The sequence below is a fragment of the Furipterus horrens genome, unplaced genomic scaffold (genome assembly GCF_987537825.1).
Source record: "Furipterus horrens unplaced genomic scaffold, mFurHor1.1.pri manual_scaffold_10, whole genome shotgun sequence".
NCBI classification, from domain to species: domain Eukaryota; kingdom Metazoa; phylum Chordata; class Mammalia; order Chiroptera; family Furipteridae; genus Furipterus; species Furipterus horrens.
The window spans coordinates 64,824,199-64,851,887 of record NW_028327180.1 but is presented as its reverse complement, the minus strand read 5'-3'; the positions used below and the strand labels follow the sequence as shown (position 1 = coordinate 64,851,887).

At 39.6% G+C, this 27,689-nt stretch overlaps 1 protein-coding gene and 1 pseudogene across 1 annotated transcript in view; both read right to left on the bottom strand.

Moving 5' to 3' along the window:
• CHSY3 (chondroitin sulfate synthase 3) overlaps nt 1–27,689 on the bottom strand; it is a 335,828-nt gene that overhangs the window by 51,557 nt on the left and 256,582 nt on the right. The gene's annotated exons all lie outside the window — the stretch shown is intronic.
• LOC150000519 (U11 spliceosomal RNA) lies at nt 358–460 on the bottom strand (annotated as a pseudogene).

The window sequence follows — 27,689 nt, the reverse complement described above, 5'->3', positions numbered from 1 at the left end:
AGTGCCCTCCAGTTGTGCCAAACTGCTTCCAGTTCCCCAAATACATGGCTGCCTCCTTGGATTGAGTTATTTCCTTCTGCTTGAATGTGTCCCTATTTCTCCACTTCCTGCATCGCTCCTCCCCCAATCCCTTCTCTTTCTGGGTGATCTTTTCATCCATGAAGATTCAAATCAAGCATTACCTTCATGGCAAAACCTTCCTCTGACCCCGACCTGGCTACCTTCCTATTCCCACAGTGTCCAATGCACACCTTGATTATAGAATGTCATGTTCTATTTTTTTTTCCACCCACTTGCTGTTCTCCTTTATTAACCTTATTGAAGGCGGGAGCGTGTTTTTTTTTTTTTTTTTTTTTTTTGGATGCCAAGATCAATGATCATCAGCTGCCCAGATACAAAAAATTATGCTTCCAAAATCTCTTGCTGTCGATTTTGCATAGAGCAATGTGGAACTTTTCTTAGTGAACCCTGAATATATGGCACAATACTTAGGAAACACGGGGCCTTCAATAAATGTTTGGAAAACCTAACTTCTCACTTTACCACTATCATCCCAGTATAAGCCACCATTATCTCCTGTCTCCTACTAATCTGAGCACCCTATCTGAAATATACCCTTTCTCTTCCTTTTTACCTGCTTACCTTTGTTGTTTTTTCCTTCATGACACTTTTTGAATACATGGTATAATTTGTCTCTCTGTTTCCACCACTGGCTTACTCTGTTCACCACTGTATCCCCAGTTCCCCAGAACACTGCTTAGTACATGGTAGGTGTGTTACAGAACAGGGGTGTCCAAAAAAACCCCAGAGCTTGCAGCTGGGGGATGGGGAAGGAAGCAACTTTCAGGATGCCTTCACATGCCTGAGGCTAGGGGCTAGTGTCTTTGTTATGCAAATAATTGGATGCTTCCAAGGCCTCAAGAGGGGGAGGGGGGCAATGGAAAAAGCACACAGCCTGCGTGAGGTTCTGTGAATGGTCAGAACTGGGAACCATGCCAACTGCGTCACAGGACGCAATCAGGGATTTAAAAATGGGTGGCAGACATTTTTAACTGGGTTCTCCATGCGGATTACAAAGAAGGAAAAACTACATGCAGTTTATCAGGAGGCTGAGAACCCACGAGGTTTTGGATTAAAAGCTGGCAAGCACCTTAACACAGACAAGGCCTTTCCAATCAGAATTGAATGATTGGCAGCTACTGGTAAAGCTGAATTGTGTTTAGAAAGTAGGGAAATGGTATCTCTAACTTTTCTATAATAGCCTGGTTTGGTAGGGGGAGGCAAGGATGTGTTTGTGGGTGTTTTAAGGAACATAAGACTTAACAGCAGAAATCCACAAATCTAAATCTATATAACTATTAAATAAACAATTCTTTTTCTTTTCACTAAACTCTGGTATTGAGAGTTATATTTTTGGCAGTGGGCAATTGGGCCCCTAACTAAACAGCCCATGGGTTCTGTTTCAATTGGAGCGGCCCAGGGATTCTGTAACAGGTGTTTAATTATAATTTATTGAATGATTGACAATAAATACACTAAAGTAAATTGTGAATCTTAAAGAAGGTAATATAATAAAAATAAATAAATAAATGAATGTTTGGAAGAACAAAAAATAACATTCTTAATTTTGGTATAGTGGTAAGATATAGTCTCTAAACTATATAAGCAAAATAACAATAACTTTTTTTCTGATTTTTTCTAAGTCTGAAGATTAATGAGAGTAGCAAAATAATCTTCTTTTTTTACCTTTATTAGGAAATATATAATCAAGACATGGTCCCTCTTGAGAAACACTAGCTTATTTCCAGAGAAATGAGTAATCAGTTCTACACTACTTGCAAAGCCAGAGAGCTTTCTGAATAGTACTTTGGTGGCAGTTTTGTCACACAGGGAAACCAATTCATTGTGATATGAAGAGGTGGAGAAAAATGATGGCAACCAAACAATACTGAATTTGAAGGTGTGAAAATTCGTGAAAGAACATGACTGGCATAAGCTCCAAAGCTGAATTAAACAAATGAAAATATGTGAAAAAAGGAATTAAAAGTTTATTTCTGACAGTTAAAATGCTTCTTGGGCTTATTTTCCAAAGACAAATCTCAACATTTATTCAGCAATTCACTTTGCAGTTCTTCAAAGAAATGAAGTAAATCTGTATTTGTTACAGTGCAATATTTTAAGAGATATTATTAAGTGAAAAAAAACCTAAGTACAGTAGAGTATTTATATAATATACTCACTTATATAGCCAAGTATATGTATGTATATAAGAGTGTATGTGTGTTTATCTATAGCTATGTATATCTAGTTGCACAGAATATTCTGAAATTATAAGATTCATAAATGGGCGACTCTGGTGACTCTGGGGAATGGGCTTTAGGGTCAATATTGCAGAAAAACACTTCACATTGTTTACCCTTTTGTAGCTTGTGACTCTTTAGCCACATGCCACATAATAATTAGGGGAAAAAACACAAAATGTGAAAGAACACTTAAGTAAATAAAACCAGAGAAGATTGTGCAACTTAATTATTCACTTTGCTTTAAGAAAAAACTATGCTGTTCTCCTTACCATTAAAAACACTGAAATATGACACTGTGTATAGATAAGTGTTACAAGCAAAAATTTAAATTTTTTAGATAAAACCTTCCATCTCAAGACATTAAATAAATCAAAGTAATATCAATAGTAATTAGTGATTTCAATATGATTCAGTACATTTTTAGGCAATGCATTTTTAAACTTAGTTAAGCTTCTCCTCTCAGCAGGTGAAAGCCCTCTTCAAGAGAGTAAATGTCTTTAACATATGCAATAAGATGTCACATTAGCTCATAATTATACATTACAATGGGTGAATGTCAACAGGATTCAGAACAATGCTCCATGTTCTTGATCAGTACCTGCCATTGTCAAATTAGTGATCCTAAACCTTTTTGTGCTTTATCAATATATATAACATATATTATATTTTGATTTCTAAGGTGCCTCTTCTAAAGTTAGCATAAAACTTATGACTTCCCTAGTGGGAAAAAAATACAACAAAGTAAATTGTTTAAACATTAAAATAAATCACCACGCACTCCAGAATAGTCATAACTTGGGGATCGGGACCATGGCCCATGTACAGACTCAGAAACGCTGGATTTGGATCCAGACCTGCCTCTTACAAACTGTGTGACTCAAGAAGAGCAACCATAGCTTCCATCACCCTCATCGTCCCCTTCAATAACAAAGAAACATTTCACATTGGGCTGTTTAAAGGATTAGTTGGAAAATGTAAATATAAAACATTAAGTGGCACTTAGTAGATGCTCAAATGTTAATACTTAATAGTTGTTCATCATAATTATCTGGTATTGTTTTTATAAAACAACTGAAATCAAGAATTAGAATTAAGCATGGGGTGAAAGTAGGTAATCAAATTCAAACTTTCTCCAATGCCCTTCTTGAAGCTCATTCTAAGAGAGTGGTTCACTGTCTTTTTTTATCTTATAAACTTATCTCCACGCTTAACTCCTTCTGAAACCTACTTTTTGAGGTATAGTAAAAATCATAATATTCATTAATTCCAAGTTCCCCAGACAGCACCAAAGGCCACACAGGTGATATCACAAGGGGTCAATTCCAAGACTGGCTAGGAGAAGAAAAAACATATCACAAGTAATCTGCACAGTTATTTCACAGACGATTGAGAGTTTAATGAAAGCAAAACTATTAAAACTTTTTAACTCTGCCTTTGTCATAGCACTGAGACTATGGGTCCTTCTTATGTCTACCAAGAGGAACTTTTGGTAAATTGGTAAATGACTATATAGTCTTTTACATAAAAATCTCAGGACTCAGTGCTAATAACACATCTCTCCAACATCTCCAGTTATATTACAGAAAGAGTCAATGAAGGCCATGTCTTATACTCCCATAGTAATTTCCAATAAAGATTTTCCATGTGTATTATACCTAGTAAATAAGCTTAGAAAGTATTTATTGTAACTTTTGTGATGTGTTTGGGGGAAGACTATAGAAGTCTGATTCTGGGGCCTGTATTAGGCTATCTCAGGGTTTTCAAACCTTGATACTATTGACATTTGGGGCTAGAAAATTGTGTGTGTGTGTGTGTGTGTGTGTGTGTGAGAGAGAGAGAGAGACAGAGAGAGAGAGACAGAGAGAGACAGAAAGAGAGAGAGAGAGAGAGAGAGAGAGAGAGAGAGCCATCCTGAACATTGTAGAATGTAGAAAACTTAGCAGCATCCTGGCTTCTGCTAACTAGATGTACCCCCCACTGTGACAATCACAAATGTCTCCACACATTGCCAAATGTCTCTTTGGGTGGGAGGAAAAACTGCCCCCGGTTGAAAATCCATGGGGCTATCTGTATTAATCAATTCAATTCTCTCTGCCCTAAGCCCATTCTCTTTCTAAAAGAGTATATATATTACATGTTTAATCTACTTTGGGGTGGGAGTGTCCAAGGTTTTACAGCTTTGATGAGTAATATCATTGCTCCTTCATTAATTTACTTATTCTTTTTCTAAAGAAATGGTCAGTAGCTATGAATAGTATATTTTAAATTTTGTTTTTCAATTACAATTTACAGTCAATATTATTTTGCATTAGTTTCAGTTGTACAGCATAGTGGTCATACAATCATATACTTTGGAAGCATTTTTAATAGTATTTTAGGGACCCAAGCCAACAATTGTTATTCTAGAAGGATGAGAATTTTTACTAACAAAGCGTTTGTTGGTTTGTTGTTTCCTTGCTTTAATTTTCTAGTGATTCTCTTTGATGTTAATGACTAAGACATGTATTGGTTATCATCATAATAATAATTATTATTCCCCTTCATGTTTTATTTCTCATTGTGGACATAAGTACACTATAAACAATATCTACTGTGTCAATTATTTTATTATTTTCATGGGAGGTACACATGTATTTTAGATACACCATCCCCACATACGCACATGCATACACCCATGTGGGAACATGTGGCACAGAGGGAGGTAGAGAGGACATAGCATTGGTTCCTGGGGAAGCATCTTGCATGGTTGATATCTGCGTCCATCCCTCAACAGAAATTTTGGGCTCAATTTTTAAGATAGAGTCTTAAAAAATTCAATAAAAGGGGGTAAAGATACAAAAAGTATGAGATCCTGGCTGGATGCAAGATGGCAGAGGAGTAAGTGGAAGCTACACTAACCTCTTCCAAGGACCAGTCTGGACTTACAACTTAACTGTGGAGAAATCATCTGAATAACCAACTGACACTAGCTGAAGATGTCTTATAAACACAGAGAGACAGAAAAGGCCGCTTCAGCATAATATGACCGGTAGGAAGTGCAGAGACATGAAAGGGCTGGCTGGGCTCCCACAGATGGCAGCTGAAGGGACTGAGAAATAGCTCAGAAGCCAAGGATTCCCCCTGAGAAGAGCAGGGTCTAAACCCCCAGCTTGGCTTCCCAGCCTACAGCAACAGAGCGGAAAGTAAAATAGCATCCAGTTGTGAAAAACAAAAAGCCACAGGATTTCTTGCTGGTCTGAGAGAAACAGCTGGAGAAAAAGAGCTCTTAACCAGATCATGTACAAAAATATTTTGGCACCCACTTACCCTGGGCTCAAGCAGAGGGAGGGCAGAGAGGACTAGAGATGCTTGGGGAGAATTTGGGATGGTGACTTTGAGGGAGAACTAAGGGAGCAGCAGAACGGGTCACAGTGCTGACTCATTCCCCAAACTGCAGGCAAGCCATTCTGTTCCAAGTACCATCAGCCTGAGGGGAAGCAAAAGCCCCACCTACAGGAATTAATTTGCCCCACCCTCGATCCTTAAGCCTGATGGCTGATCACAGATTGAATAGACTAACAACTAAAGGAGACAGAAAAGGGCAGTCGATCTTTGGTAGTCTCCAACAGGCTGCCTAGGCCCAGACTGGTACATGCTCTGACGCCACCAGAGGCAGATCCAGGAAGTCCAGATCAATCTAAGAAGTAGCAACAAACAAGAAGAGTCACAAAAATGGGGAGACAGAGAAACAACCCTCCCCATCGAAAGGAAAGGAAGAATCCCCAGAAAGAGTGCTAAATGAACTAGAGGGAAGCAAACTATCAGACATGGAATTCAAAAGATGGATTATAGTGAAGCTCAATGAGCTTCAAAGAAAGTGAGCTCAAAGAAAACTACAAAGAACTCCAGAGAAACTATAAGGAACTTATTGAGCATTATACCAGCATGAAAAAGGACAAAAAAGCTATCAATAAGAGCCAGGAGGAAATGAAGAATACAACTTCTGAATTGAACAACACAGTAGAAGGAATTAAAAGCAGGCTAGAGGAAGCAGAAGGTCAAATCAATGAGCTGGAGGACAATGTAGAAAAAATTCCCAGACAGTGCAACAAAATTAAAAAAGACTTAAAAAGAATGAAGAGGTTATAAGAGAGCTGCAGGACAACATGAAACATAATATCTGTATCATAGGAATTCCAGAAGGAGAAGAAAAGGAGCAAGGGATAGAAATCTGTTTGAAAAACTAATGACAGAAAACTTCCCTAACTTGATGAGAGAAAAGTCATGCAAGTCCAGGAAGCACAGAGGGTCCCAATGAAGATGAACCCCAACAGACCCACTTCAAGACACTCATGATTAAAATGGCAACATACAAAGACAAAGAGAGGATCCTAAAAGCAGCAAGAGAAAAATAGCTAATAACATACAAGGGCGCTCCAATAAGGCTATCATCAGATCTCAGCAGAAACACTACAAGGCAGAAGGGAATGACAAAAAATATTCCAAACAATGAAAACAAAGGCCTACAACCAAGACTACTCTACCCAGCAAGGCTCTCATTCAAAATGGAAGGTGAAATAAGGAGTTTCCCAGACAAACGAAAGCTAAAAGAAATACATCTCCACCCAAACAGATAATAAAGGGTCTGCTTTAAGAAGAAGAAGAAACAGAGAGGGACACAAGTATAAAGGGGGAAAATAAAAATGAATAAGTACCTATTGATAATAACCTTAAATGTAAATGGATTAAATGCACCAATCAGAAGACATAGGGTAGCTGAATGGATTAGAAAGCATGACCCACATATATGCTGTTCACAAGAGACCCACCTTAGAACAAAAGATCTACACAGACTGAATGTGAAGTGATGTAAAAAAAACATTTCAAGCAAATGGACATAAAAAAAGCTAGGGTAGCAATACTTATATCAGACAATGAAGGCCATAAAAAGAGACAAAAAAGGGCATTTCATAACACTTAAGGGGAAAATCCATCAAGAAGATATAACCCTTGTAAACATATATGCACCCAACATAAGAGCACCCAAATATATAAGAAAATCTTGGAGGACTTCAAGAGGGATATTGAGAGCAACATACTCATAGTAGGAGACTTTAACACCCCATTGTCAACAATGGACAGATCTTTGAAGCAAAGAAACACCAAAGATATTGAGGCATTGAACAATACTCTAGATCAAATGGACTTAACTGATATATATAGAACTTTTCACCACAAAGGAGCAAAATATACATTCTTTTCAAATGCATATGGGACATTTTCAAAAATAGACCCCATGATAGGACACAAAACAAGCCTCAACAAATTCAAGAAAATTGAAATCATATCAAGCATCTTTTCACACCACAATGCCTTGAAACTAAAAATCAACCTCAGAGAAAAAAATCAAAGACACCCAGACTCATGGAGAATGAATAACATGCTATTAAATAATGAATGGGTTAACAATGCCATCAAGGAAGAAATCAAAAAGTTTCTGTAAACAAATGAAAATGAAGACACAACAACCCAAAACCTATGGGATACAGCAAAATCAGTCCTCAGAGGAAAGTTTATAGCAATACAGGCCTACTTAAAAAGGATAAAAGAATCTTTAATAAACAATCTAACACTACAGCTACAAGAACTTGAGGAACTACAATAAAGAAAGCCCAGAGCGAGTAGAAAAAAGGAAATCATCAAGATTAGAGCAGAATTAAATGACAGAGACTAAATAAACAATTCAAAAGATCAACAAAAGTAGGAGCTGGGTCATTGAAAAGATAAACAAATTCGACAAGCCTTTAACCGGGCTCATCAAGAAAAAAAGAGAGACGACCCAAATAAATAAAATCAGAAATGGAAGAGGAGTAATCATAACCAATACCACAGAAATACAAAGGATTGTAAGATATTATTATGAACAACTGTATCACAATAAATTTGACAACCTAGATGAAATAAAAAAATTTGTGGAAACATATAATCTTCCAAAACTGAACCAGGAAGAAGCAGAAAGCCTGAACAGACCAATAACAACTAGTGAAATTGAAGCAGTAACCAAAAACTCCCAGCACACAAAAGCCCTGGACCAGATGGCTTCACAGGCGAATTTTACAAAACATATAGGAAAGAATTAACCCCTACCCTTCTCAGACTATTCCAAAAAATCCAAGAAGAGGGAAGACATTTAGACTTGTTCTATGAAGCCCTAATTCCAAAACCAGTTCAAGACACAACAAAGAAAGAAAACTACAGGCCAATATCGCTGATGAACATAGATGCTAAAATCCTCAATAAAATATTGGCAAACCGGATCCAGCAACAATAAGAAAGATCATACACCACGATCAAGTGGGACTCATCCCAGGGTTGTAAGGATGGTTTAATATTCGCATATCAATAAATGTAATATATGACATAAACAAAATGAAAGGAAAAAACCACGTGATCATATCAATAGATGCAGAAAAAGCATTTGATAAAGTTCAACACCCGTTTATGATGAAAACTCTCAGCAAAATTGGAATGGAGGGAACATACCTCAACATAATAAAGGCCATATATGAGAAACTTGAAACCAACATCATACTCAGTGGACAAAAACTAAAAGCATTCCCCCTGAGGTCAGGAACAAGACAAGGATGTCCACTTTCTCCACTCCTATTGAACATAGTCTTGGAAGTTCTAGCCACAGCAATCAGACAAGAAAGAGAAATGAGAGGCATCAAGATTGGAAAAGAGGAAGTAAAACTGGCATTATTTGCAGACGACATGATAATGTACATAGAAAACCCTATAGACTCCACAAAAAGACTACTCAACTTAATAAGTGAATTTGGCAAAATAGCAGGGTACAAAGTCAATATTCAGAAATCAAAGGCATTTCTGTACGCCAACAATAAAATATCAAAGATAGAAACTAGAAAAAACAATCCCATTTACTATAGCAACAAGAAAAATAAAGTACCTAGGAATAAACTTAACCAAGGAGGTAAAAGATGTATACTCAGAAAACTATGTAACCCTGAAGAAAGAAATTAAGGAAGATGCAAATAAATGTTCATGGATAGGAAGAATCAACATCATTAAAATGTCCATACTACCCAAACCAATTTATAGATTTAATGCAATCCCTATTAAAATACCAAAGACATATTTCAGACCTAGAACAAATACTTCAAAAATTCATAGGGAACCAAAAAAGACCCCGAATAGCAAAAGCAATCTTGAAGAAGAAGAACACAGTAGGAGGAATCACAATACCTGATACCAAACTATACTACAAGTCACGGTAATCAAAACAGTCTGGCACTGGCATAAGAACAGACATATAGATCAATGGAACAGAATAGAGCCCAGAAATAAACCCAGGTCTATATGGTCAACTATTTGACAAAGGGGGAAGGAACATAAAATGGAGTGAGAAGAGTCTCTTCAACAAATGGTGTTGAGAGAATTAGACAGGTACATGTAAAAAAAATGAAACTAGACCACCAACTTACACCATACAATAGAATAAACTCAAGGTGGATCGAAGACTTAAATGTAAGCCATGGCACCATAAAAGTCCTAGAGGAAAACATAGGCAGGAAATTTTCAGATATCCCGCATCACAACATTTTCACTGATATATCTCCTATAGCAAGGGAAATAAAGGAAAGAATAAACAAATGGGACTACAGCAAACTAAAAAGTTTCTGCTCAGCTAAAGAAAACATCAGCAAGATGAAAAGGGAACCAACCATATGGGAAAATATATTTGCCAATGATACCTCAGACAAGGGATTGATGTTCAAAATACATAAAGAACTTATATGACTCAACACCAAGAAGACAGACAACCCAATTAAAAAATGGGCAAAGGACTTGAACAAACACTTATCCAAAGTGGACATACAGAGGGTTCATAGTCATATGAAAGAATGCTCAACATCACTAGCCATCAGAGAGATGCACATTAAAACAACAATGAGATACCACCTCACATCAGTCAGAGTGGCCATCATCAACAAATCAACAAACAACATGTGCTGGCAAGGACGCAAAGAAAAGGGAACCCTGGTGCATTGCTGGTGGGAATGCAGACTGGTGCAGCCACTATGGAAAACAGTATGGAATTTCCTCAAAAAAATAAAAATGGAACTGCCTTTTGAACCAGCAAGTCCATTGCTAGGATTATATTAGAAGAATCCTGAAACCCCAATTCAGAAGAACTTATGCACCGCTATGTTCATAGCAGCACTACTTACAATAGCCAAGTGCTGGAAACAACCTAAGTGCTCATCTGTATGAGTGGATCAAAAAACTGTGGTACATTTACACAATGGAGTACTATGTAGCAGAAAAAAAGAAGAAACTTCTACCATTTGCAATAACATGGATGGAACTAGAGAGAATTATGCTTAGCAAAATAAGCCAGGCAATGAAAGAAAAATGCCTTATGCTATCACCTATTACAGGCGACTAATGAATAGCACAAACAAATGAGCAAAACTGAACCAGAGTTATGTAAGCAAGGAGTAGACTAACAGTGACAAGGGGGCTGGGAGGAGGGGAAGAAGGGGCAAAGAAGGGGAAGGGTCTAGTTAAAGAACATGTATAAATGACCCATGGACATGGACAACTGGGTGGGGACTGACTGTGGGAGAAGGAGTGGGCAGGGTGCAGGGAAGCAATAGGTAGAAAAGTGGGACAACTGTAATAGGAAAACAAACAAACAAAAATTTTTAGTGGGGGGAAAAAATGAAAGCAAAATAAATTAATAAATGAGCCAGCAACACCCTCCCCCCCCCAAAAAGAAACCTCACATGTAGGACAGTGAACAAAGAAAATGTTAAATATGGAAATGCTATTTTAGTGAATATTAGAAGTACAAGGATTTTCCTTCACATTGTATATTTTTCTCCCTACCTGATCCCTCCAGAATTTGGCATTTGAAGAAGTAAGCAATGACATAAGTTTCTATGAATAACATCAATAAGACCAGTTGTTAATAGAGGTTTTGTTGACCATGACTTTGACTGGAATGTCATGCCTAAAGGAGACATGGTTGGGTTCTGATTTTTATCAAAAAGCCCTGAGGAACTGGGATTGACTTTCGAAGGTAATAAAAGCTCATGAGAAAAAGGCCTGATACCTTGGTTGGTTGTGTAGTCCATGGCAATCTTTCCAGGGAAGGAACGAAGGTTGCTTTCCTGAAAGATGGCTAGAAGGGACCTTAAAGCACAATTGAAAACCCGAAGGACTTGGAAAAGACAGTGTTCACAGGCAAGGCTGAATGGCAGGTATGTGGCTGAGCTCCTGTGCCCTGGAGGGCAGACTGAAAATCACCCTAAAGGTTCCTTGTGTAAATTCCTCCAAAGCAGACGTAAGGATCATATGTGATCACTTGCTGCTCTTGTTGTGTTTATGCAAATGAACAGGATTAATTAAAACTGGACTTAATGTAGTCCCTTTAATGACAAGGAGGGTAATCTTAAGGAGAAAAAAATCGCAATTCAAGGAAAACCACAATGCTCACTGGTGGACAATACAGTAGTGCAGTTATCTGCCTTTAAAGTGTATTTTCATTTAAAGTTTGTTTTCATTTGAAAGTTAAACTAGGTTTGTGACATCATCAAAGATGCTTAATTTACAGGAAAGAGGAATATCAAATGCCTTGCAACTGGATGTCTTCCCAATAAGACAGTCTCACAGATATAGAGACTGGTTTATGGATTATGTTGCATAAATTAACATGTGTGTTCTGTTTTCATAGGGCATAAGCCTATGATCTCATTACCTAAGTGATTGTCTGTAGGTATAGGCCTCACTTAATCCTGTCTGCATTGCTGCCTCCTGAGACTCAACAGTTTGGCTGAACTCAGTGACTGAGCTGGTGAAGTCTGTGGGCTTCACTTTAAAACTGGTTTCTCTTTTCTATCCTAAAGGCTTGGACAGAAAGGGCCCAGAGGTCTGAGAGAAGGGAAATGTAAAATATTCCCCTCAGCCCAAACTAAGTATAGTGGGCAAAAGGGTTTTGGACAGGTGTGACGTGCCTTGCACATCTTCCTCCAAAGAGTCTTTTTTTCCCCCTAATATGGGACATTGAAAAATTAATCCCTGCCTTTGTCATCTAGTGGTTATGGATTGAATGATGCCTTTTAACTCTGTTGCCCCCAGAATACAACAAGTATGCCAGCCTGTCAAACCAAGCATGCCGTGGTACAGGGACAGCCAACTGACCTGGAGTCTGCAAGATCCTTCCCTGTGTGGGAAGGCCACCCTCCCCTCCACACCCCAACTCTTATTAGGGATTTCTGAACCCAAGGGTAGGTAGGACGACGACCATGTCCAGTTTGAAGCAGCTAGAGGAGCACGAGACCTTTGACCATTGTCCTTTATAAGATTATAAAGGGTCTTAAGACTGAGAGGGGGGAATTGTTATTTTTTATTGTTATAAAAAATTAATTAATTATTTATTTTTAAAAAGAAGAATATAGGAAAGGGTGAAGCAAAAAAATTTGTATGCATGACCCATGGTCATGAACTAAGGACGGTGGGATTGCTGAGGGAAGGGGGGTACTGAGCGGAGGGGAGCAAAGGCGGTAAAACATTGGAACTATTGTAACAACATAATCAAAAAATATACCAAAAAAAGAAAGAAAAGTATGAGATCCTGCAGACAGGGGGTGAAATTGGACTTCTGGAGAATGAGTCAGCCAATGCTTTAGAACAAAGCAGACTCAAACACAGGGTGACACAAATGTGTGGCAAACAAGAATAAGACAGGGGACACAGACACAGAAGAAAGTGTGCCTTCTTGAAAAGTTCAGTCAGTTGTGAGGTCATTTCTGCTGAGGCAGAGGCCAGAGCCTGAGAAAGAGCTGACAACAGCAGGAATCACTCAACAATCTGTGTGACTGGCCTGGGGGGGAACAGAAGCATGACACCTGGGATGCACCTGGTGTCCAAGGGCGAGAGCAGTGCCAAGGGTGAACTGCCATTGCTGTCAGGGACTAAAAGGAGTCTTAGTGTCCCAAGGAGATGTGACTTGGGGGTGGGTTATTGCAAACTTAATTTTGGTTAATGAGGAGGAATGGGTTAGAGAGATGATGAGAACCTCAAGATGACGTGATCGGAGCATCTCAGAGGTTGTGAAAGCTAGGGAGAGAACGTGAGAGGAGAATTCAGGTCTATACCATAGATTAAAAAGTGTGCATTTCTAAATGGTCATATGGCATGGTTCAGAAGAACTGGGAAGTCAGAAATGCATAAACTGGGCAAGCCTATCAAGAGCATAAAAGCCAGGCGACCAGGTGGACAGTGCCCAGGTATGTAACCCTCTGATCACTGGGGCTAGCAGAAGTCATAGTGTCATGCTGCCTTCATTGTATTTGGGTCTGAGGTCAGGAGATTAAAATAGGGAAGAACAAGAGAGAGACAGAGCAAGAGAGAGGGTGAGCAGAAGAAGGAAAAGAAGGAGAAAAAGAAGAGAAAAGAAAGCAGTAGGTAAGGAAGGAGGCAGGAAGGAAAGAAGGGAAGAATAACAAAAACAAAGAAAGAGGAGCCTTGGCCAGGTAGCTCAGTGGGGTGGAAGGTTTTCCCTATATGTCAAGGTTGTGGGTTCGTTCCCTAATCAGGGCACATACAAGAATCAATCAAGAAATACATAAATAATTGGAACAGTAAATTGATGTTTCTCTCTCTCTCAAATCAATAAATAAAAAAATTAAAGAGACTAAGTGAGAAAGAAAGGGGGAAAGAAAACAAGGAGGGATATATATGTTAACAGTAGGACACTTAAAAAATAAATCATGCTCGTGAAAATATATACTTAGACCATTTGTCTATAAACTCATCCTACTAGAATAAACATTTTAAAAAATTTAGGTTATAATTAAGATACTTAATTCCTCTACTTCTAGTTTCTTGTAAAATTATATTGGTGTAGAAATCTGTGGAAGTTCATTTTCTTATCATTGTGACAATCTTTAACCTATGAAGAGCTAGTTTTGTTTTACTTAAGATTCAGAGGAAAATTATGTTATTGCAGTATTTTTAGTAATATCAGTTTATAAGTGCACAGCACTTCATGGCTTCAAAAGGACTTTCACGTGCTTTCTTTCGCTGGGTCTTGCAGTCACTCTGAGCTCAGGTGACATGGCATCACCCACACTTACCCACAAGGAGCAGGGAGCTTAGCGTCTGCAGCCTCCCTGTGGGCAACGCCAGCTCCAGAGTGAGAGCCCTCGACAGGTTGTCAGTTGTTCTTTCCATTACAATATGCTTTTATGACACAATTTAATTAATAATTTTAATGTTAATTTTTCTAAACTGCTATGTGCACTTACATCATTGCTTTTATAAAGAAGGATAAAGTTCTAAACATTTTATTAGTTTTATAAATAGCACATGTAGAACCCCTAAGGAAAGATGAACAATCTATTCTGCAATGTAGAAAGATAAATAGGATAATGAAGTTCTTGTGTAATATAAATTAATTTGCACCAGGTAAACAGGGAGGATCTGTGACAAAGCTAAGGATTCTGTTGTTTATCTAAATGTTGGGGACCCTTAACCATGTGCAGCAGAGACACATCAAGTAGTGATCTTGGAAGCCCTTGTTTAACCAAACCCACATTTTGAATGAGCCCACATTCAGGTTGGTCAAACATCAACCCCACCAACCTCCCAGGGGCCCCTCAGTCAAGGGAAGATCTGAGCTAAATAGAAGATATCCTTGACTAATGTTATATTTCAGGCATACTAAATAGTGGAGAAGAACACAGTACTGGGGACCATCCACATGTTTGGCACAATTATCTTGAGGAAGCTGGACACAGGGGACTCTCTGTGTGCACCCCAGGTTAGATGTGCCCATGGGCATTTCTCTAAAGTATCAGCAACTAGAAGGGCCATGACCTTGCCCAAGCATTCTCTAGGCAGAGGTGCTGGGAAAGGAAAAGCAAGATCTTATCATTCCATCAACACACACAAGCCCACACCCTTCCTTTAATGAGAAATAAAGAATTATCTTTCTAATTTTGCTCATCTCTGAGAGCAGAATTTTTGAAAGACTTTTTCTCTCTTTGTGGCATTTTGCTATTTTCATTCCTCAGTATGTGTTCATTGTTAGAACTGAAAACATTTTCTTGGAACAAGCTAAAAACATTATTTTTTGTATTATATTCTCCATAAAAGTTGGGATATACTTCTTTCAAACTTTGTGAACAATTTAATGTTGCAAATTGTCAGTGTGGTAGTGACAGTTTAGGCACATACTTCCTTTCTTGGTTGATAAGGTGCTGAAATTATACCTCATTGCTTTATTTCAAAGCATATATTTATAGAATTGAGAACACTAATGGTGTATAATCATAATAAAGCATCCTACACTCTGAAATAATCTTCTTTAGAACAGAACAAAACCTTGTTAGTTCCACTTCACGAAGAAAAAGCACAAGAAACAGATTAACCCTTAAGCAGCTGCTGCTATGTTTACAACTCCAGCATTGGCAATTTCACATTGATTTACCTAAATTTGAGTACTTGGGAATTTTGTGACTGTTCTGTGTTCCTAACTTATGACTTAACAATAGTCATAAGTAACATGAAAATAAAATATTTTTATTCATAGCTTTATAGAAAATGACTATCAGATAATAACTGAGAACAAGACATAATCATGTTCTGGAGTTGATGGTTGTTATTAATTAAAGAGGCATCAGTGCTCAGTAGAAAGAGCATGGGCAGACCTTGGATGCAACCCAGAATCCATAGTTCATTGAGCAGGCAAGTTTTCTAGTCTCCCTGCTCTGCTTCAGATTTTACATGGGGACAGGACACTGAGCTTGCAGGGTGGGCTGTTTTTAATGATTAGAGACAATGCAGGAAAGTGGCGCCATGTAGGGCATAAAATAGGGACCTACTTAGGATCTATTAATATTATTGACATAATTCCCTGGCTTGAAATTTAGAAAAAGGCCAAGCCCATGATGATTAGTTCAAGAGAAAAGTGTGCGAGTCACATGACTGACTCTACAGCATTTTTCTCTAGAGCAGCATGTCTGATAATATCCATGTGGAAAACAAAGCTGTGGCTTGACTCTGACGAGATTCCTTGCTAGTGCCTGGTTGTGTATCAGAGAAAAATAGACACGGCCTTTGCTGGGAGAGGCCAGCATCTTCCTGTCTCTTTGAAAGATGCTCTGGAGGGTGACAAGCAGAATCCATTAGCAGAGCCATGCAGGCCATGGGCAGCAGACACAGCAAGGCTCTTTCGGCATCTGTTAAAGTCAGACAGAGGTGGCTTGCAGGGGAAGTAAGGGCTTAAATAATAAAAGACAATAATGGCAAGGTGACCCACAGTTCCTGATGGTACTTTTCATTCCTAGCTAATTATAAAAGTGCCCCTTTTACCTAAAAGTGTCCTGGTTTGTATGACCTAATATACAGTCATGAGACTCTTAAATTATAGGACAAAAAAAGAAAAGGCCAAGAAATGAAATGTGAATGATCTGACCATTTGCATTCTGACTTACAGGACAAAAACATAAAATCATAAATTCATTAAGAGCAACATGCATTCTGTCAGCTTTGAGACAGAGCAGGATCTCTCTCTCCCTCTTTCTCTCTCTCCCTCTTTCTTTCTCTCTCTCCCTCTTTCTTTCTCTCTCCCTCTTTCTTTCTCTCTTCTCTCTCTCTCATTCTCTCACTCTCCTTCTATAATGAAATTATAAGTCAGTCCAAAGATAGATGGACAGCATTCTCATGAGGAAGTTCTGCTTAATACCACAAGCATAATTTTGTCTCCACTGATTCAGAGTTGATACCTTCATGACTATAAACACAGTCCAACATTTTGCATAAGAATTTGGAAGCAGCAAGATTACATGTTACAGCCTCAGACCCACGCTTTTCACTAAACCTATATAACCAATAATCACTGGTCTTTTTTCCTCAGGTAAGGCTCATGAGCCCAGCAGAGGCCAGGCAGCAGAAAATCAATATGCACATATGTTAGGGACTTTATATTGATAAGAAAACTATACTGGGCACAGACATGAAATCAGTCTCACACAACCTCAAAACATGATTATTAATTAGAATAGCATTTGTCAAAAAAAAAAAAAAAACAATGAGAAAACAAGTATATAAAAAAGCACACAAAAGCTAAAACCCAGTTATTAGCATAATGACCATCATCAAGTATATCAAAAAAGTGTGATAAGGAGGCACCTTATGAGCCAAAGGGTTGCAGTTCAGCTTAAAAGCTTGGCTTAACTGTGCCTGTTTCATTAGCTACAAAGCAGGAGGAATGACATTCCTGAGACCAGTTTGCACTATCATAAGAGACAGATTCAAAAAATATAAAATTCAGGTCTCCTCTCCAAGCAAACCTTGGTGAGCAGCACACACTTCCAAGAGCAGCTCTCTGGGACCACTTCTCTCTTTTGCTTTTCCCACCTCAATTCAAGAGATTCAGAAGCAAACACCCTGGTAACCATCACAACCAGGTACAGGTTTGGGATCAAAATGGGGATCACGAGGCTAAATTTTGACACTCTTACTCTTACCTTAAATTAGAGATTTACCTTGAGTTCATCACTATTTCTGTATTATTTTTAGTATATCTTTTTAGTTTATTTTTAGTTGAATTTATTGGGGTGACACTGGTGAATAAAATTGTTTCAGGTATACAGTTCTACAGTACATCATTTGTACATTATATTGTGTGTTCACCACCCCAAGCTAAGTCTCCTTCCATCTCCATCCCCCTTTACCCTCTTCCGCCTCCTCCTATCCCTTTTTCCCTCTGGTAATCACCATGCTGCTGTCTGTGTCTATGAGGGTTTTTTTTTTTTTTCTGCTTAATCCCTTCACCAATAGCTCAGCATTTCAGTTCTAACCCTTCAGTTCTCTTGATTTCTAGGGAAGAAGTAAAAAAGCAGAAAAATGCAGCATGGCTGACATTCAATCCATTTATTTATTTTTTTAACAAGCATTTTCCCAGCTAGAATTTTTACTGACATTGATAGCAAAATGTGAGAGATGCTTTAAAAGTAAGGATAGAGCCACTTAGAGCCAAATTTAAAGAGCTGCATTTCTGAAGAGTAGAAGTCCAGTGTGCATGTTTTTGGTATTCTTACTGAAAGAACTTTCTAGCAAATTGAAGCATTGATACACTTGTAAGACAGAAAACAGTTTCCCCTGGTTAATAGACATGGCCATGAAGGTTACTACTGCTGGTTCTTGCTCAGTAGGGTGTTTCCATGGAGGGACTCAGGGCAGAGAACAAAGGAGGAAGACAGGAGACCCCAGCTGAGCCTCCAGGCTGAGGTCGGCTTAGCGGGTGGTTTCAGCCCTCAGAGACACTGCTTGGCCACCTGGGCACACCTCCTGTTGACATCACTTATAGACCACCTGGCAAATTCTGTCCTCTACTTTATCATCTGACTTTCCTGAATGGTTTAAACCATTCTATGCTTTTTCCCATTGCTCTAAAAACTGTTTATCTTAACTTGTTTATATTAATTTTGCCACCACTGGTTATAAGCTATTTTATGGCACTGATTGTGTGTGTGTGTGAGTGTGCATTGAATGACACGAGAACCTGAGAGACAGGGCAGTGGCTGAGCAGCCTCAGAAACGTTAAAAAACCACCACATTCCTTACACTGAAAATGGTGAGTTTAAAACCTGCTCTTTTTCTGAAAGAGCCTCCCTATTTGGGACTTAATTGATAAGTTTTCAATTTACTCTAGTTTTATTTTTAACACACTGGCAACTCTTTAAAATTAAACTTTTACTTTATAAATACTTCTTGGAAACATTTTTAGTTTATGGCTTTTTGCTGTTGGGCATTTAACTAACCTTATTTTCTGCATTTTCAGAGGGCAGTGGTCATACCTGCCATTTCAAGAAAAGGCCGGAAGAATGGATTTCAGAATATTTGTTCCCAGTACATGAAATTGAAAGGTGAGATAGTATCTCATACCACAGAAAAATTGCCATGTGGTCAATCAACATCACCTCTCTGGACCACTGACATGAGAGCAAATGCACAAGAGAAACACCCCGAGGTAGGCAATTTTCTTGTGTTACTGCTGCTTCTAATATGTATTGATATAACATTTAGAAATGAGATGAAAGGAAAGCAATATGATAAACTTACTCCTGGCTGGTGATAATCTTCTTTTCTTTGATTACAAAATATTTAGGTAGGACATAATTATTGATTTGATCAGGTTCCCAGAAAACTCTCTTTGGTTTGGGGAGGGACCCCAATCTCACAGCAAACACTAGCTGCTGTGTATCCACAACTGTGGAAGCGTCTGAACACCTCTCTTTGAAAACGGTCACACATACTTCCTCCCAGACTGTGTTTTCAGGAAGCTGAGTGCAGCTTTTGTGCTACTTGCCACAGGCTCTTAGAGAACAAAATGTGCACTTTCTTTTTCTTTCTGGTAAGGCTTCAAGAATAAGCCTAAATATGAAATCATTCATCATTAAGACCTGAACAGCAATACAAGAGTTCTGCTTAGATTAGACCCATCTTTTGTTTGCCTCAATCTTTTTTTTTTTTTTATCCTCACCCGAGGACATTCATTCCTTTACTTACTTATTCATTCATGTATTTATGTCTACTTCAGCAAGCCACGGATATTACTGACTTTATGACTAAGAAAGGGTATTGTGGTCACCTGATGCAATGTACTCACACATGTTCCTCGGGTCAAGCATCTGCACACAGAGTAAGCACTCGATCACCACGTGCTGTGCTGATGGATGTACCTGGGGGCAGTGAGGCCCAGCAACTCTCCCAGGCCACTCCACGGCCAGCACCAGACCAGCCTCCTCCCTCTCAGTCTCATTAGCTTCATTTTCAAAATGAGATAAGCAATTTGGAGATAAAACCAATGTTTTCCCTTATCGCTTGTCTATCACCAATCACCAAGTATGTCCTTTTTGTTATATGTTAGGGGAAAAAAAGTAAATACTGAAAAGAAAGGGTCCAGGTCTATTTAATGAGATTACTAGCCTAAATTCCTCAGAAATTACATAACCCTCGCCATACACAAACGTTTCACAGTAGTTACTCAACACGAGAGGTACCCCGTGGACCTGTATATGACTGGGCTCTGTTGGGGGCGTGCTTCATGGTTAAGGCGCTACAGGGAAGCTGAGGGGATCTCAGAGAACTCTTCTAATGGATTCACAGTCTGTCCCTGAATTGGGGAAAATGTTTACCTAAGGAAAAAAAGTCTTGATTCTCCTCTATGATTTTATCTTTACTTGGCATCTTTTCCCTAAATACTTTAGAAAAACAGATCGTTAGGTCTCAGTGGTTATGGAATATGGTTGTATCCCTCCATCCCTGCCTCCCTTCTGGTTCCCCATCCAGTCCACATTAGTTATAAAGCCCTAGCTCTGTGCTACACATGCTGCCAGATTTGAGCACCTTGTTATCCAAAGTGGGGCTCAGCAGCATCAGCCCCCAGAGCCCCTGAATAAGAACCTGCATTTTAACAAGACCCCCAGGGGATTCACATTGGAATTCACATTAGGGAAGCACTATAAAAACATAGTCCCCACCCTCAAGAGTTACAAAGTATCAGAAGAAACAGCCAGGGCCAGAGCCAGTCCAAACTGAGCAGCTGGGCAGTTTTCAAAGGAGCTCATCCCCAGATGGATGAAACCCGGTGGGCACAGGGCTTGGCAAGTGCAGAAATTTTTGTGCAAATTAGAAAAAGGAGTCTCTTCTTCCAAGCAGTCTCATCCACATACTTGGACTTGGGGCTACAGAGAGCTGCGTGTGCACCAGATTCAAGCAATGGGTGGGCTTGTGCAACCAGTAGTGCAGTGTTGCAGAGTGTGTCCCTGGGACAGTCCCCCAACCCTTTCAATTAATAGACTGCATATTATTCTGGGAAGACAATATTATCTACAGACAGCAGAGCACACCATAGGATCAGTCCAAGTTGTGCTATGATCAGGTTTGTTTTTCAGGAAGAGGTCTTGGTAGTAATGTAAAAAAAAAAAAAAAAAAGTATATATGTATATATATTTATGGCAGAATTATTTGAGGGAAGCCTCTAAAATGATCTAGGCAAGAGGTAATGAGGCCCTGAGGCCCTGGAGAAGATGAAGGATACCCAGGAGCAAGAACTGAAGGCTCTTCATATAAATAAGTGGGTGGACAGGGTAGCAAGGGGCAGAGAAGCAGTTTCTCACTGAGGAAACAACATGGGTAATGAGTCAAGAGGACAAGCAATGAACCTCCACCAGGGGAAGGTAATCCCTTCAGTCAGAGTAACGGAGTGAAGATTCAGATAGAAGCCCGGAATAAAGATGGAAACTTGGCAGTTGTGCTGTTCCAGGTGGAGGGCATGTAGGCAGCCACTAGAGGTCTCCTCCCCGAGGTCTGAGGCCCTTTAAAGGTATTTCACACTCCAAACACCCATACAATGAATCGGCCAATGGCACGAAGAAATAGCTGGGGTGTTTAGCACATTTCCATTTTCCTCAAGCATTTACTGCTGCCATCACAGCCACAAAACGGCATGTATGATACTCTCCAGGACAGTATTATGCTTAGTGAAATAAGCCAGGAGTGAAAGACAAATACTATATGATCTCACCTAATACAGGAAACTAATGAACAACACAAACAAGCAAAACAGAACCAGGGGCATGGAAACAAGGAACAGACTGACAGTGACCAGGTGGGGGAGGTGGGAGGGGAAAAGGAGGAAAAGAAGGGGAAGGGTCTAGTCAAAGAGCTAGTATGAATGACCCATGGACATGGAGAACAGAATGTGGATTGAATGTGGGAAGAGGGGTGGGTGGGGTAGGAGAGAGTAATGGGGGAAAAATGGGAAAATTCTAATAGAAAATCAACTTTTTTTTAAAGGGGGAAAAAAGGAATTTTTGTGCAAATACTCTGGGAACTTCTGGCCTGGACAGAAACCAAGTATAGAGGAAAGAGCATCTGCTCTGGGGTCGGCCAGTCCAGAGTTGAGATCCTGCAGTTTCCACTTCCTAAATACAAACTTGGACAAGTTACATCTCTGTTTTTGTACCTGTACAATAGGAGAGTCTGATGCTCTCATCCCAGGGTCAAAGATGGGATGGCTACATTTCCTGGTGTTGTCAGGGTAGTCTTTGTGTACAGGTATCCCCCATATAACACGGTAGTTCTATAACATGGTTAGAGAATTGGGGAAACCCCGGTATAACATGGTGCTTCTATAACATAGTTTCACTCTACCATGATATGACTGTAGAAGATATCCAAGAATTGCTGGCAGAAAAAGAAACTGATGAAGCAATTTTGGTGGAAATGATATCTGGAATGTGCCAAGATAACTCAGGGGATGATAGCACTGATAAAAATGAAGAAGTTAAAAAGTTTACTCTAAAAAGCATAAAGAAAGGCCTAGACTTAGCTGAACAGTTAGTCATATTTCTTAAATGAATATCCTTGCACTTGAAAGGAGCACAAAGTTTAAGAGAGAACTTCAAAAGTGCTTAGCACCATATAACAAAATTTATAAAGATCTCTCAGCTAAAAGCAAGCAACCTAAAATAAAAGATTTTTTTGCAAAAAGTACAGCATAGAAATCAAGATAATGCTGAAGAAAGTTCAGAGGATGAGGCTATCTTGTCAAAAAGAAAACGCATTTGGTTAATAAAACTTAGTAGTGATGACAAAGAAAACATTACTTAATTCATATTAATATGCAATACTTTTGATGAAAATTGCTTTAATAAAGATATTTCTCTTAATTATAAAAATACAGTAATTTTTTTTTAATTTTTGAAACCAAATCCCCCTTTATGCACTAGTTCTTTGTTTCATATAACATGGATTCGCATAACACGGCATTTGTTAGGAACCTAACAACCATGTTATATGGGGTTTACCTGTACACCTGTTGTCCCAGTAATTCTTAAAAGTATTGCCATTTATTCTAAGATGTGTCCAGTTTGAAAGCAAACTCTATGCTGCTGCCTTGCTCTAGGGACATAAAGCGTGTAAAGCCAGCACTGGTCTTCCAGTCATCTTTCTCCACCCTCCTCTCTATGAATGAAAGAAGACAGGAAATTTGGCAGGATCCTCATTACCACAGCCTTGTTTAATGACACCCTGAAATACAAAGTGTTAGCATGCTCCTATTTCATGGATCCTTGGCTAAGGAATCACTTCAGCAAAATGATTACCCAGAGTAATTTAGGGAAGAAAATCTTACTTCCATGAAGAGACCCAATTCTTCATTTTAAGGTTACATGTGCAGAAATAAAATTGATGGTAATTTGCAAAAATCCTGTGGAAAAGTATCATACTGACAGCTCATGCTCACATGCTCTAATTTCTCCTCTCCACAAACAGAAAAATGGCCTAAAGTCAATGTGGACCACAATGTGGATTATTAAGTGTAGTAACCCTAGGTATGCTGTTAACTGCCCCCTTAGAACAATCTGGTCTAGTGATAAAACAACTTGGCAAATTCTGATGGTTTTGGTAAATCTATCTGCATTTAAAATATTATGAATGTCCTGATTTTTATATTCAGGGTGGGGCAAAGGTTTACAGCTGTTTGTATGGAAAATAATATAATAATTAATAAATAATATAAGAATAAACTGCGTTTCGCATACTCACACTGCAAACCTACTTTTGCCCCACTGTGTATGTGAAAAACAAAGCTAAAATGTTAGTTATGAATGCTAAGAATTTTGTGGAAATGCAGCAATATTACTCTGAGCACCAAGAAAAATGATCTGGAAACACCAGCATTTCATGGATATGTGGTTGTTTGATACTAGATGGGTTACTAATTCCTAGTTGTCAGTATTGAGTGATGAGATATCAAGGGGACCTCTTGGGCTTCAGTTTCATTGGCTATAAACTACATAAATGATTTGGATGCCTTTATTCCCAAGATTTCATCACCAAAGTTCCATGAGTACATGGTTCCTTAATGTAGAAATTACTAACATATGACACATCTTCTGGGCTCCTCAGATCCTGGAGGCACATCAGCCCCATTACTCCTTCACTGCCATCGAGTCCTTGTACTCCACCAGGAGAGCTCCTGCTGCCTGTGCAGAGCTCTAATCGGTTTCGCATCACACCACGTGACAGGTTTCTGTGTTCTCCTTGACATGCTCCCATCCAGCTCCACTTCATGACAAGAGGTTGCTAGGCAGGAAAGGATGCATTCATACTGTAATAAATAAGTATGCTTGCCATTCCCATCTCAACCCTTTTATCCAGCCTCCCAAAGGTAGCCTGTCTCCCCTGAAATGATGCCAAATTGTCTATATACATTGCAAAGTATCACAATTCTCTTTTTCCTGCAATAATTTCTATAAAAGTCAAATGATTTAAGCTAAAGATGCAAGGTGATTTCCACTTAGGGCAAGTTAGTCGAATGTCTTAGTACACTGTGTGGCTTGGAGAGCCAAAGTGGATCATCTGACCTTTGATGACAGTGCCTTTGGGCTGGCATTCCTGCCAGTGGCACACAAATGGGCTCTGAATAGTCTCAGGCAGTCCATACAGGCAATGAACTCTCCGTTTCAGGAGGAGCAATGGGCTAATGAAATCAGAAAGAATCACTCCACATGGAACCAGCTAACTGCCCACCAACGTGCAGTAATTCATCATAGCCAACCACAATGACCATAACATAAGGAAGTAAAGTGTATGCCAATTAAGCTTTTTGCCCAGACTGAAAGTTACAGATTAACATGGCCCATGAATCTTCCTACTCTTTGACTCATAGAAACTCTTGTTTAGTCCATAGGAACAGACATGCCAGAATTAAATATTGGATATAAAAAGTGACAAATTATTTCTGGAATATAGTTAAAAGCATGGTCCTAACTTGGATCTAGAGGACAGTATTTACAGCGTGATCATATCAGAGAGTAAACATTACAATTAGTGTTCTGCCCTTGTCACTTTTTTTGTGAACTCTTGTAAGATAATTAGTATGATTGCTTAAGGCTGTAGGAGTATAACCCTCCTCTTTTTACTACTGGAAATGGTTATTTTGCTATTTGGGTCAACTGTCTTAAAACTTCCCAGAAAGGATTTTCAGAAATAATTCTGGGAGGCAAATGAGGGAATTGCCTGGGAGATTCTGGTGAAGAAATGGGCTCTGATGTACTTGTGTCATTTTGGGATAGATGATGAAACTGAGAATAAGAAGCTTCCTCTCGACAAGAAATGAGAACCTCTTGTGTGATCAGCGAGGGGAGACAACTTGGGAAGGGGAGGAGAAGGAATATTTGAAGCATTGTAAGAGTTTGACCTGAGGCTTGGAAGACCTGCTTCCCTAGGCTGTTAGACTGGAAAGAGAACCCAGGACAATTTCATTTCAAAGAGCAGCTCTGACTGGAGTATCATCATGCAACCTGACTGTGCTCTGATCAAATGTTATTTCCCATTAATGGTGACATGTTGCTTGTTCAAAATTCATGAATATAGCCAGGCACAGACAAGAAGTCCACAGAGCAATACTCTGACACCCCAGGTGAGAAGAGGATAATTAAGCTCTATGTTAATAAAGTGTCACATGTTGGGACAGAAGACCTTGTGGAAGTAAAAGATGCCATAGGAACAAAGAGAAAGGCTGAATTACTGGTTTAAGAAAGTAGAAAAAAGGACAGTAAGGGGTCAGATCCTGGCTTGGGCAACATGATCAGGGCTATAATATGCAAAGTGCATCTTAAGTGTAAAGAATTTGGTGTTCTAAGCTATCATAAACTAGAGATATACAACATCATGTGAGAAAATGTTAACAAAGAGAAAAACTTTCTGTAAATGGGAAAGCGTGAAGTTCATGCATTGCATTGAAGTGATTTTTTCAGATCTAATACCATGATTATTAATATAAACATATCACCATGAAAATGTTAGACTTGAGACTTCCAGTCAAGATGGAGGCGTAGATAGACATGCTGCATCTCCCTCCACAACTAAGAAGGAATACAACTACCTCAAAACTAGAAACAACCAGAAGTTCCAGAAAATCAAAGTGCATGGAAGTCCAGCAAACAAAGATATAAAGAATAAATACTCATCTAGACAGGTAGGAGGGGGCAGAGCCAGGGCAGAGAGGACACGGTGTGGTGGCGGCAGCAGCAGCAACAGTGACAGGCTGGTGGAAAGTGCAGTTACACATTTTAAAAAGTCAGGAGGGACACCTGGGGAGCATTCCCAGCTCCTCACCAGAGCAGCTCACTGTCCCAGCTCCAGGGAAAAGCAAGCCTCATTGCTTTTGACTGTGCAAACCAGAGGGGGTTGGGACAGAGGCAGAAACTGCTGGTCTCTCAGCAGAGTCTGCTTGTTTAAAGGGCCCCTGTGGACCTAGAACATCCGCAGACCCACCCACTCTGGGAACAACAGCCAGGACAGCAGCTGGAGGGGCACCAGTCCAGTGTGGAAGTGGGAGAAGTGCCTGGAGAAGTTTCGAGTGCTGGGCAGGTGGCATTGTTCCTTCTTGGACCCCTCCCCCACATACAGCACCACAACATGGTGAAACAGGTCTCCCATTACTGACAAATACCTAAGGTTCTGTCCCTTACAACATAGTTGGAGTGACAGCTCTCCCTGGGACATGGAAGCAAACAAACACAGGAGACTTCCAGCCAAGATGGAGGTGTAGATAGACACACTTCATCTCCCTCCACAACTAAGAAGGAATACAACTATTGCAAAACCAGAAATAACCAGAAGTACCAGAAAATAAATGGAAGTCCAACGTATAAAGTTATAACAGAGTGGTGCTTGTCTGGACAGGTAGGAGGGGCGAAGCTGGGGAGGAGAATTCAAGCTATGCTCTCCATGGCAGCAGCAGTGACAGAGGCAGGACAGCAGTAAGCACAAACACCTGTATTTAAGGGGAGGTGAGAAGCGCCTGGGGAGCTGCAGACCAGACGCGTCAGCTTGCAATTCCAAAGCTGGGGAAGGCAGATGTCCATTGCCTTGGACAGTGAGGCCCAGAGAGGGTGGGGATGGAGGAGGAGGCTCCCAGTCTCTCAGTGGAGAGTGAACAGAGGAAGCCATCTTGGATCCCCGCCCCCCACAGAAAACGCCACAGCATGGTGAGAAAGGTCCCCCAGTTGTGATGAGTGCACGGGTCTCTGCCCCATATAGCATAAGAGGTGTGACAGCCCTGCCCAGGAAGCAAAGGTAAACACAAAACTGTTCAGGATGGCACAGATCATGATAGAGATCCCGGTGATGCAGCTGACCAGACAGCAAATATCTAATCTAATTAAGCAGCAGATAGGAAATCTTTCTGAGGCACAGTTCAGAGCTTTGGTTATAAAAATGCTTGCAGACCTAACAGCAGATCTTAAGACAGGGAAGGAATGAAGGCTAGTCCTGCTGAAATGAACAAAAACACAT